Consider the following 8679-nt stretch of genomic DNA (forward strand, 5'->3'; position numbering starts at 1 on the left):
CAAGTCTGCCACATCGGTCACAAGTGTCCTTTATAAGTCCAAGGAGCTTTCACTATCATATGACAATTTGGAGTAGCCCAGTAACTTTACAAAGTGGACACAATTTAATTGATTCTGTTCAATAGCGATACATATCCTAACACTATTACAGTCTTTTAATATACGATAATATTTTCACTCACATGTAGATTTCATCATAGACTTAACAAATAAGGCCAAGGTAATGATTGTCGGTAAAGAAAATTGGCTATGAGCCTAGGAGCATCAGCACACGATAGGCTTATAATGTCATATAGATTGAAGATGAGCATAAAAACAAAGATTAGTACTTGGGTTGTACCAATTTCAAAATTGGTCACGTCTTTTCTTGTCTCAAAGTATCATCCTCCCAACAACTTAAATGGTGAACGTAAGAGGCAGTCTTTGTCTAGCTTTAACTAGTGATATGTGACGGAAATGTCCACCTATATTAATCATGCGCGATATTATAGATTTAACACAGAAGAAGTGATAGTTTCAATGCAAAATTTATAGTCGTCCTCGCATTCTTTCATCATACTTGTTTCGGATGAAAATAATGGGGCCTTACCGAAGGCCCGCTGAAGTGGCTGAAGACTGGTCCGGTCCAATTGATGCTGGGCCGAAGGTTTCCTGCACAACTAAAACACGTAAACTGGCCTCGGGGGTGGATCCGAGGAAGACCCCTCCGATGCCGAAGTCAAACAGTGTTTAGAGAGAAAAAGTTATGCAAGATATTTAATGCTTGAGGCTTTGTTCTGTTGTATGAATGAATGAATTGAAGGCTTTTATACCTTTGCACATGATGAGAGAGAGTAATTAGGCCTTTAAATAATCATGGGCTGACCATGGCAATTCGGACCAAAGGACTCTTGGTTGACTTGGCTTGATTGGAGGTTCGAGCCTTGACCTTGGAATATGAAGTCATTTAGTGACCAGGCCCAATAAGATAATTGGACCCAAGTACATGACTAGGCCCAATTAGATAAATTGGACCCAAACAACTTGCCCCCCAGACCCGATTTGGAACGATGACGGATCGGGTTTGAATCCGATAGGAAATGGAGGGAAGTAAATGATTTAATTAAATCAAAAGATTTAAATTCTTTGAACAGTTATTAATTAAATAACTGTAATTTGGATAATTAACAGGAAGTGGAGTGGATAGTGGGCGGTTAATCAAGAGAGAGAGTGTTTAACGGTTAATTAAGGAGGCATTTAAGAGAAATTTGAACTTTTCGACCTTTGGGATTCTCCTTCCTGGAATTATAAAGTCCACTAGTACATAATTAACCTTAAGTAACACCTAAAAAGTGGTACATAAAGTGGTAAAAATGTTATTATAGACAATAGGTAACACTTTAGTGGGTGATACATCCGCCCATGTTACCTAAGGTCTTATGTAACATTTTGGGTAGTGTATGGTAACACTTTTAAAAGTGTTACTATAAACCCACTTATGTAACAATTTTTTAATACTATTAGTATCATTTTTAAGGTGTTACTTTTTATTTCTTATGTAACACTTCCTCATTTTTAATAACACTTTTCAATAATAAAGTAACACTTTATCCGACATTATGTATCACTTTTGTGAATTAATGTAACACTTTGTTGATTATTAGGTAACATTTTTTAAATCATCTTTGACGTATAGTATCACTATATTCAACATTATCTATCAAATTTTGCAAACAAATGTAATACTTTATTAATTGATAGGTAACATTTTTTTTTTTTTTTTTGCGCCACATTATTATTATTATCAAAACCAACTTAGGGCACCCGTTTTGAACCAGTGCCTTTTTTGGGGTTGCCCATGACAGAGGTTAAGGACACCAATTCAAGGGTCTTTAAGGGCACTAGTTTTCCCCTTAATTCGGTGCCCTTTATGCCTAAAAAAATAATAATCAATAAAAAATCCATTATATATAAACTTAGGTATTTTTATTAATAAATGCTTGTGGTGTACTGTTACAATTTCATCAAACAAAAAATATTAAATTTATTTACAATGCTTAAGGCTAGGTAGAAGTAAAGAGCAACATAAGTAGCAGCAATGCTGAACTAGACCATGATCATTCACAATCTCCTCAACTCCTTCCTTCGATGCTTCCCTTTTTGCAAGTACTGGCTGTTGGGATTGGAGTCACATCCTTGATCATTACAAAGTTCGTCAAATAAAATGGAAATTAAGTTAGAAGATCAGTTAAAGGGTGAAAAAGTATCACTATAATCTTAGTCAAAGTTCAGAATGACAGCAGCAATTAAGAATAAAGAAATTTCACCTTTATAACTTCAAATGTTTTGTTAGTAGGTTGGACAAAGAGTAATAGATATAGGATTGTTATGTCCTGCCAAAAAAAAAGGAAATTAAGTTTGAAGACCAATTAATTAAAGGGTGAAAAAGTATCAAACATAACACCTTTACCAAGTCATTTACTCGAATTATGAACAAATTTTATTGCTGATATAATACAGATATAAGAGACAAGATGAATTCGAACATACTCTAGCAAGATTATAATTTTTGAATTGATCAATGGATATATAACCCAAAAACTAATCCAAAAGGAAGAGACTCCAGTTCAAGAACCACGTGACAAGCATTGATCGAGATCATACTTCAAGCCACTCTTTTGCTGTTGGGAGTGCTTAAATACCATTAATGAAGAGCTTAGATAATCATTCAAGAAAGAATGTCAGAGATAGAGGTGAGTGGAGTAAGAATAATCAAGAGAATATACTAGTGTATATTCCAAGAAGAATATCTCAATAGTGGGAGGCTTCTCTAAGCATTGCCACCAGTAAAAAAACAATTGAAACCAAGCCAGACTGGGAAAGCCCATAAAACTTCAGAGTTCAGAAACCCATATGTTAACTTGAAATAATAAATTCTAGACCGGTTAGACACAACATTGATCCAGCAGCCAACATACACCTCACAACCAACATTCAACAACCATTTATCCTAAATCAGTTTCTGTATAGAATCAATACAAGCTTACACATGCAACAATTAAATTACATAAATCATGGCTTCAAAAAAAATTATAAAATCTACAAAATCTGAATAAATATTGCTATGTTCAACAGTAGCAGGCAGGACATTTTAGATTCTAATTAATTTAACAAATCTGTTGCTAGAACATTTATGCACAAGCATATGCAAATTTGATGACCAATATAACACACTCTATAGAATACATAAGTTCTTCATAATCCATTAAATAATGCATAAATGAAATATAAAGTAGTACTAAACATAAGGTATCTTGCATAGATACATCATTGCCAAATTTACCATTGACAATATTAATAAAGCGTTAAATTCTATACTATAATCTCAAAATAATTACTACAATACACTTTGAACAAAAATCGAGCTCTTAAATAAGTGTAAAATGACTTTACCTTGTAAATAAAAGTAAGCAAATTTAGAAATAGGAGAAGCAATACAAAAGCATCTTAATGATTGGTTCTTCATTAGAAGAATAATTATCCATTAATAGGACACGAAAAGCAGCAAGCTGCTTCTTCAGTTTGTCTCATAAAACAAGCAAATGATACAAAATAGCTCCTTCTTATTCTCATCTAGTCATCTTTCCCCAAAAACAGTAGTCATAATGTCATATATATATAATCCGCCTTTTAACATTTTCGAAACCAAATTCAATCAATATTTCACAGCATCGTCACATCATTTTGTAATAGTATTATGATAATATAAAGAATGCATCACTCAAGTTCCAAATATTTAACATTCTTAAACAATTTCATCTACAACACTCAAAATTCTATAAATTAAAAAAAAAAAAAAAAAATTACAAATCAGGTTAATTTCAAAAATGTGAATCACAGAACAATAAATCAAATACTCCAAAAATTATCAAATTTCAAACGAAATATAATTAGAACAGGAGAGGAAATCTAACCGGCAACACCAGCTCCATAATGGAAATTGAAGAGTGAGAATGAAATTTAGGGATCTGTTGAGCGAAAAATTGAAAAGAGAGGGAGGGATTTCCGGCAGTAGCAACTCCATTATACGAAGACGGCGATTTCTACGGCTCGCCGTCTCTTCTTCGCCGCCGAATTGATCCCGTTAGCCGTATCATCGGTCATTTTGCGGTTTGATGGATCGATTGAGTCGGACACTAGGGTTTGGATTTGGTCGTTCTATTCTTGTTAAGAAGTTAGAGTTTGGTGAGGAGTAAGAATCTAAAGATTGGGGTAAAATTTCAGAGAGACTTTTGAGCCTCTCCATTGATTAAGGAGATGGAAAGTGTGAATAGCATAAATGGATGGAGAAAAGAGGGAAAAGTGAAAGAGAGAAGGAAGAGAGACAGAAAGATAGAGAGCTTGGAGAAAAATTGAAAGCAGAGTTAGGCAAGTTTTTTTTTTTTTTTTTTTTTTTTTTTGTATAACTGCTTTTCATACTCAAAGTGTTACATGAAAGTGTTACTCTATGTAAAGTGTTACTTTGAAGTGTTACATACAAGTGCTACCTACTATCTAAGTGTTACAAAAGTGTTACTTAAATATCTATTTATATCTTGACTTATAAAGTGTTACTACAAGGTGTTACATTAGGCCAACTTTGCAGTAGTGGTCTGATTCGCATTTCAACCTCATTTCTTCACCAACTTACACTCAAATTCTCACGCAAACCCATTTTCGCTCTGAATTTCCAGCGTACCATTTTCGAATCCAAGTTCGAGACTCAAATCCATCGCTTCCACTGATTTGACCGGCGTATTCCGGCCAATTTGAAGGTAATTTTCTCCGAGCTTTTTCGATTTTCTTGCCCTTTTTTAGGGAAATTCTTCTTCTCCCTTCTTTCCTTCTCTGAATTTAATTATGGCTCGAGAAAGGAGGCGTCAGCCGGGTCGACGGGGTCAGGCTAGGGATCCCCGTGACCGCGCCGACGTTTGGAACGGGGAACGAGCCGGTGAAGACCCGGAAAGGGGGATTCCGGCAGTTCCTTTAAACGCCGCGCCGCCTCAGTAGGACGCCGAGGCCGGCGAGGCGGAGCAACCTGAGCAGAGAGAACAGGCTGGGCAGGCTGAAGATTTGCCCCCTAGGACCTGCTTCCTGGGCATGCGGAATGGCAGGACGCCGAGGCCCAGGACGCCATGGTGAGAAATACCCCATACTCATGGTGGGTTCGGCATGCCGAAACTTACCGATTCACCGAGAAAATTGAGTTGCACTACGGCATTTTTGAAGAGGATGGGCATTGGTGCCGAATGCCCTCGCCGACTGACAGGATTCACCGTCCCCCTCCTGGGTATGTAGGGGTGTACACTCGGCAATTGAAATACGGGCTTCGGTTTCCTTTGGATCCCTTCGTCAGGGACATTTTAATAAAGTACAGGATCTCCCTGTGCCAATTAACACCCGTTAGCATTCGGTGGGTGATGACTTATCTCTGGGTGTGTCGGTTTTTTGTTGTTGAACCGAATTTGCACTGCTTCCGAAAGATGCATCAGGTAGTGCAGAACCTCAAGAGCGTGTACGGTCAACACGGGTCTTCAGGCTGGTGGCGAATAGAGAGCCGCCCCCAATATCTGACTAAGTGGCCGAACGACTCCTCGGATAAGAATTGGAGGGGTCAATGGGTCTGGGTGAGAGTTCCCGCTGATCTAGAGCATCCATATTTTTTCGGGGCTCCCCGATACCTCTCCAGGCCTGATCCAAACATGCAAGACTTGGGTCCTGAGGACCCTGATGCCACTAGCCACCCGAGTTATGAGAAAATGAGCTTCTTCGGGAAGCAGAATAACCCCGGGGGAGTTGGCCGAATGAGAACTCTCCCGGCCAGATGGCTTCCGGATAACCATTACATCTTCCAAGAGAAGATGTTGGCAGTTGTCGGCCTCAGCCGAAAGTACAGGGGCGGTAAGTATGTTCGGCTAGGACCGAGGACTTTAACTTAGTCAATTTTGATTTGTCTTTGATGCTTATTCCCTTAGTTTAACCTTCGTCTGTTCTTTTCAGAGCTGAGCGAAGCTACCTCGGGAATTGATTATAACCGGCTCGGGGTGAACGCTGAAAGGGTCATTCTAGACCGGGCTCCGGCAATCACAGCTCCGAAGAACCGTCCGCTGCATCTGCACGAAACGGGGCTTCAAATTGAAGCCGCTGCCGAATACACCAAGCAGAAGCCTTGGTGGGAGAAGCGAGATCCCCTTCGGCCTTTATTACCTGAGGAAGCACAGGCTGCTCAGACAGCAGCTGACGTATCCCGAGTAATCAACTCCTTGGAAGGAGGTGTTGGGACGTCTGGTGCTGCTGAGGGGGATATCCCTGCACCTGGTGTTCAGCCGAGGGTTCCAGTAAGTTCCTAACTTGCTTGGTTTTTTTTTTTTTTTTTACTCATACTTTGCTGCCCCCCCCCCTTTCTGCAGTCTGAGGAAGGGAGCGGAAGAAGAGAAGGAAAGGCGCCTGCTCGTTCTGAAGATCCATCTTCGTCAGAATCTGAAGAAATGGACGAGCAGCCCTTAGCAAAGAGAAGGAGGAGGTTGGCCGTGCTGGGGCCTCGGCAGTTTCAGATGGGGATGAGGCCTACCGGGGGCATCCTCATACGGGAGCCTGATGAAGGTAGACGCTCGCCGAGGGCTCCCCCTCCGCCGGAAGCTCCGCGTCCTCAAACCCCCCCTCCACCTCCCGAAACTCAAGAGATGGAGGTGGACCAAAGAACTCCTGATCCGAAGGGGGGTTCAGGGACACCCTGCTGAAGAATCTGAGAAGCCGATTGTTGAAGGCTTCTCAGATGATATTGATAGGGAGGTTGACGCTTTTCTTCATCAACCTGATCAGGGGGAGGAAGCAGAGAAGGTCGTTGTTGCTGACCCTGGTGGAGACCAACTGGGCTCCGCCGAAGGAGAAGGTCACGCTGAGCCTGAGAAGATTCAGGAGGTTCCCTCTTCTTCCTTCCCCTCATTCCAGACGCTGAACTCTGGAGATTTGGGTTTCTCGGCCCCTCGTATCACAGTCCCAGAACCTGTTTGGGAACGAATTTGGGGCCAGAACCGTGAAGGGGCTGCAGGCTACTTCGGCGACTTGACTAGCATGTCCGAAGTGGACCGAGCAAGGGTGTGGTCGCTGAAGGCCACGGCTGGGATGGGAGAATCCAGCCGAAGGGTCCCTGACCCTGCAAGAGACAACCAGCGTTTGCTGATGCAGGTACTTAACCTTTTAGTTGCTTTGCTTTCACTCAGCTCTTCTCCTCCTTTCTGGCTCTTTCCCTTTTTTATTACTTTATTTATTTCAACTGATGTGCCCCTGCAAACAGGTTGTGCACAATCAGACTCTTACTGTAGAGTTGATTGACACCCTCCAAAACAAGCTGGAGCATGCCTGGGAGGAGGCAAAAATTGCCCGGGAGGAGGCGAAGCTTGCTGAGCTGAAGCAGCAGGCTGCTGAAGAGAAGCAGCAGCAGAGCAAAGAGTATGAAAAGAGGGTTGTTGAAGCCATTCAAACCTTCTGTTCGGCTATGGAGAAGGAAGTTTTTCCCCCGCTGATGGAAGGGGAGAAATTCCTTCAGGAGCAAATGGGAGTGGACATCTCCAAATTTAAAGCTGCCATCGAGAGCCGAATTCAAGAAGGAGCTGCTGCACAAGTTGAAGTGCAGCAGAAGCTGGAAGCTCTTGAAGCCAGCAGGATGGCTGCTGAAGAGGCTCTACAGGCTAGGGATGTTCACCTTTCTGCTGCCCAAGCCGCTGCTGAGAGCCAGGACCAGAAGCTGAAGGAGTTGGAAGATCAGCTGAGAGTCAAGGGAGATGAGCTAATCTAGGCCAAAACCGAAGCTTCCGACGTCCAGCTGGAGCTTGATGAGCAGAAGACTTCTTCCTCCAAACTCTCAGAAGAGTTAGAAAAATCTAAAAAGGATTTGGAGGAGAGTCAAAAGAAGTTGGATGATGCTGAAGCCCTACTCCAAGTCCGCCTTTACACCCAAGAAGAATATGAGATGGGCTACATTAATGGGTTTAAGGTGGCTTGGAGGTTGGCTCTTCATGCTGAGCCTTCGCTGAATTGGTCCAAGTGTGCGCTTTGGGCTCAGGACCCCGAAGATCCGCACATGCTGTATGCCAGTCCTGCCGAGCATGAGATCCTTCAGGCTGAACAAGCCGAGGAGGAAGCTGAGCGGCAGGAGTTGGAGGCTGAACAGCGAGCCGCTGAAGCTCAGGCAAGGGCCCAACCTGCCTCCTCTGCTGCTGGAACCGAGACTGCCCCGGGGCTTGGCCCGGCTGATCAGCCTGATCCTCCAATTGAAGCATAGGAAATCGGGCAGTCGTCTTCAGAATCTTGCGGTTTAACATGCGCTTAACTTCAGACTCGCCGCTTTCTGAATCTCTTTTTGCCTTATCTTTTTGCTTCAGCTTGCCTTGATGTACAAACAGTTTATTTTTGTTTCTGTACGTATTTCGGCAGCTGTTATTTTCCGCTTGTGGGCGGCTGCCGATGTAGTCTTTAATTTATTTGAACTTATAGCTCACTTTCTGAGCATGAATCATTAATCTGATGTTCCTTTCTTCAACTGCTTTGCCTTATTTTGAGTGTTTTACTATTTCTGAGCTTGAGAAATTCTCGCAAAAATTTGCTAAGTACAAAAGCCTTCGGCTTTGAAGAATTCTGCTGAACATAAACTTGCACTGG

General features: G+C 42.0%; 1 long non-coding RNA gene across 2 annotated transcripts; it reads right to left on the minus strand.

Annotated features, from left to right (window-relative positions):
- Positions 1 to 1751: 1751 nt before the first annotated feature.
- Positions 1752 to 4403, minus strand: LOC110684385. 2 transcript variants are annotated; one of them, XR_002503759.1, is made up of 3 exons: positions 2530 to 4403; positions 2307 to 2372; positions 1752 to 2174 (listed from the first exon to the last, which is right to left on the minus strand). It is a non-coding gene; the product is annotated as an uncharacterized LOC110684385 (long non-coding RNA). The 2 variants fall into 2 exon arrangements; XR_002503758.1 differs by having other exon boundaries at positions 1755 to 2174; positions 3954 to 4403.
- Positions 4404 to 8679: the final 4276 nt, after the last annotated feature.

Source organism: Chenopodium quinoa, unplaced genomic scaffold (genome assembly GCF_001683475.1).
Source record: "Chenopodium quinoa cultivar QQ74 unplaced genomic scaffold, ASM168347v1, whole genome shotgun sequence".
Lineage (NCBI taxonomy): Eukaryota > Viridiplantae > Streptophyta > Magnoliopsida > Caryophyllales > Amaranthaceae > Chenopodium > Chenopodium quinoa.